Source organism: Choloepus didactylus, chromosome 8 (assembly GCF_015220235.1).
Source record: "Choloepus didactylus isolate mChoDid1 chromosome 8, mChoDid1.pri, whole genome shotgun sequence".
Taxonomy (NCBI): domain Eukaryota; kingdom Metazoa; phylum Chordata; class Mammalia; order Pilosa; family Megalonychidae; genus Choloepus; species Choloepus didactylus.
The window spans coordinates 103,699,908-103,704,127 of record NC_051314.1 but is presented as its reverse complement, the minus strand read 5'-3'; positions in this window follow the sequence as shown (position 1 = coordinate 103,704,127).

Sequence of the window (4,220 nt, the reverse complement as noted above, 5' to 3'; positions counted from 1 at the left end):
AGACCCCTGCTATAAACCAGTGCATTTCCTTATATCTGTACCTTCTGTGAATCCACCCCAGGTGACAGTCTTAGAAATCATCCCTTCTGGGGGAAAACCTAAGATGGCAGCTAGGAGAGACAGGGCAAAAAAACACCTCCATGAAAAATACTAGATAAAAGCCAGAAAGTGACCCAGAACACCAGCTCCAGCGGTGCACCAGCTGGACAAGGTCTGCTAAATCCACAGGGACCGTGCACTTGGTGAAACCAGGAGTCTGCAATCTGAAACAAGTAAGTAAGCTGGCTGAATGTCTGGCAAACACGCTGCAGTGTGGGGAAACCTTGGATTGGTGTTTGGAGGTGGACTAGTTCTTTTTTAAAAAAACCCAAAGCAGCTGCAGATACAGCAGTGAGAACTGCACAGTGAAGCACGGCAGGAACAGGCTGTGGGTATGTCTCAATATCTGGCATAGAAAATAGCCTTTCGTGCACCTGCTGCTAATTGTCTTGGAGTGAGGAAGGCAGAGGTGAGCCAAAAGGGGAAAAAAAACACGCCCCTTGCAGCCATCTTCCCGTAGGGCTGGGAACACTCCTGCCCAGGGTTGGAGCCACAGCCCAGAGCTGCGTCAAAAAACCCAGTGCGACGGGAGGTGTTTCCAGCAACACACACACATTCCACAATATCAGGCTTGGACAATAGGCTTTTGTGCACCCACATCTAATTGTCCAGGAGCTGGGAAGGTGGAGCTGTGCAAAAGGGGAAATTAATCCGTCCCATTCAGCCATCCTTACGGCACGCTGGGAACGCCCCTACACAGCCTGGCAGCCCAGAACTTCCCTTGAGGGACAGAAAGCACTTGCAACGTAGCACAGCCTTCCCTCAGCAGAGGCCCTAGAAGGGCACGGCTTAGAAGAGGGACCCACTCAGAAATCCCAGGGACCATATGCCAATACCAAGGACTTGTGGGTCAGCAGCAGAGACAATCTGTGGTGAGACTGAAATGAAGGTTTAGACTCTTGCAACAGCCTTAAATCTCCAGGAACACCTGGGAGGTTTGATTATTAAAGCTGCCCTCCCTCCCTAACCGCTCAGACACTCGCCCCACATTCAGGGCAGACAGCACAAACAACACACCCAAACTTGCTGCACCAATTGGACCCCAGAAGAATCAGACCCCCATACAACACAAAGACAAAGTTGGGGAGAACTGACTTGAGGGGATTAGGTGACTTGCAGACGCCATCTGCCGGTTAGTTAAAGTGTATGCCACCAAGCTGTAGATCTGACAAATTAAAGATTAGTCTTTGAATAATTCTACATATTCTAAAAGAACCCTATCAAGTAAAGCAAATGCCAAGAGGCCAAAAAACAACAGAATATTTTAAAGCATATGAAAAAACTGTATGATGTGGATAACCCAAACCCAAACCCCCAAATCAAAAGATCAGAGGAGACACAGTACTTGGAGCAATTAATCAAAGAATGAAAGACAAACAATGAGAGCATGGCACAGGATACAAAGGACACGAAGAAGAGCATGAAACAGGATATAAAGGACATGAAGAAGACCCTAGAAGAGCATAAAGAAGACATTGCAAGAGTAAATAAAAAAATAGGTGATCTTATGGAAATAAAAGAAACTGTTGACCAAATTAAAAAGATTCTGGATACTTATAGTACAAGACTAGAGGAAGCTGAACAACGAATCAGTGACCTCGAGGGCCACAGAATGGAAAATGAAAGAACAAAAGAAAGAATGGGGAAAAAATAAAAGAAATTGAAATGGACCTCAGGGATATGTTAGATAAAATAAAACATCCAAATATATAAGACTCATTGGTGTCCCAGAAGGGGAAGAGAAGGGTAAAGGTCTAGAAAGAGTATTCAAAAAAATTGTTGCCGAAAACTTCCCAAACCTTCTACACAATATAAATACACAAAGCATAAATGCCCAGCGAACTCCAAATAGAATAAATCCAAATAAACCCACTCCAAGACATATTATGATCAGACTGTCAAATATGGAAGAGAATAAGCAAGTTCTGAAAGCAGCAAGAGAAAAGCAACTCACCACATACAAAGGAAACAACATAAAACTAAGTAGTGACTACTCAGCGGCCACCATGGAGGTGAGAGGGCAGTGGCATGACGTATTTAAAATTCTGAAAGAGAAAAATTTCCAACCAAGAATACTTTATCCAGCAAAGTTCTCCTTCAAATTTGAGGGAGAGCTTAAATTTTTCACAGACAAACAAATGCTGAGAGATTTTCCTAATAAAAGACCTGCCCTACTTCAGATACTAAAGGGAGTCCTACCAACAGAGAAACAAAGAAAGGAGAGAGAGATACAGTGAAAGGTTCAGTACTAAAGAGATTCAATATTGGTTCATTAAAGGCCAATAAGAGAGAGAAGGAAAAATGTATCTGACAAACATAAACCAAAGGATAAGATGGCTGATTCAAGAAATGCCTTCACAGTAATAACATTGAACGTAAATGGATTAAACTCCCCAATTAAAAGTTATAGATTGGCAGAATGGATCAAAAAATATGAACCATCAATATGTTGCATGCAAGGAACTCATCATGGACACAGGGACGCAAAGAAATTGAAAGTGAAAGGATGGAAAAATATTTCATGCAAACTACAGCCAAAAGAAAGCAGGAGTAGCAATATTAATCTCAGATAAAATAGACTTTAAATGCAAGGATGTTATGAGAGTCAAAGAAGGCCACTACATACTAATATAAGGGGCAATTCAAAAAGAAGAAATAACAATCATAAATGTTTATGCACCCAATCAAGGTGCCACAAAATACATGAGACAAACACTGGCAAAACTAAAGGAAGCAATGGATGTTTCCACAATAATTATGGGAGACTTCAACACGTCACTCTCTCTTATAGATAGATCATCCAAACAGAAGACCAGTAAGGAAATTGATAACCTAAACAATCTGATAAATGAATTGGATTTAACAGACATATATAGAACATTACGTCCCAAATCACCAGGATACACATTCTTCTCTAGTGATCATGGAACTTTCTCCAGAATAGACCATAGGCTGGGAAATAAAACAAGCCTCAATAAATTTAAAAAAACTGAAATTATTCAAACACGTTCTCTGACCACAATGGAATACAATTAGAAGTCAATAACCATCAGAGACTTAGAAAATTCACAAACACCTGAAGGGTAAAAGTGAGGGGGAGATGAAAACATTTCTGGATAATCAAAAGCTGAGGGACTTCATCACCAGTAGATCAGTCCTATAAGAAACGCTAAAGGGAATTGTGCAGGCTGAAAGGAAGGGACACTAAACAATTGACTGAAACCACATGAAGAAATAAAGATTTCCAGTAAAGATCACATGGTAAATATAAATACCAATACTATTGTATTTTTGATTTGTAACCCCACTATTTACTTCCTACAGGATTTAAAATACATAAAGTGTAATGATAAATCAGTGATTTTGGACTCAATGTAAAATATGTAATTTTTGACAAGAACTACATAAAGGTGGAAGAATGGAGGAGTATAGGAACATAGTTTATGTGTCCTATTGAAGTTAAGTTGGTATCAAAGAAAAGAAGATTGTTATAGATTTAGGATGTTAAATTTAAGCCCCACGGTAAACACAAAGAAAATAGCAGAGAATATGATCATAGAGATGAATAGTAGAGTATGGGTTATAAGAAGAGAGGGAAGAGGCAATGGGAAGTTAATAAGAAATGAGTGTAGGGTTTGGGGGTGAAGGGAAATTTCTAGTAATGGATGGTGGGAAGGTGATGGCATTGCAACATTGTGAACGTGATTAATCCCACTAAATGGAATGCTTGGGAGGGGTTGGAATGGGGAGAGTTATGCTGTATACATGTTTCCACAATTGAAAAAAAAGACAGTCTAAATAGATAATGACAATTAAATGCCATAGATGATCCTGGATGAGATCTAAGAATAGAGGAGAAACGGCTCAAAAGGACACAATTGGGACATAAGAAAAAACGAAATATAGAATGTAAGCTTTATATCAATGTTAAATTTCTTGAATTTCTTAACTACTCTTAATGTGATTACATAAATGAATATTCTTGTTCATAGGAAATGTATACATGAATTATATTATTTGTTCAAAGATGTGTGCAACTTGCTCTCATAGGTTCAAAAGACAGAGCAATAGATGATGGATGATAGGGAGGGAGGGAGGCAGGGAAAGAAAGAAATGGTAAA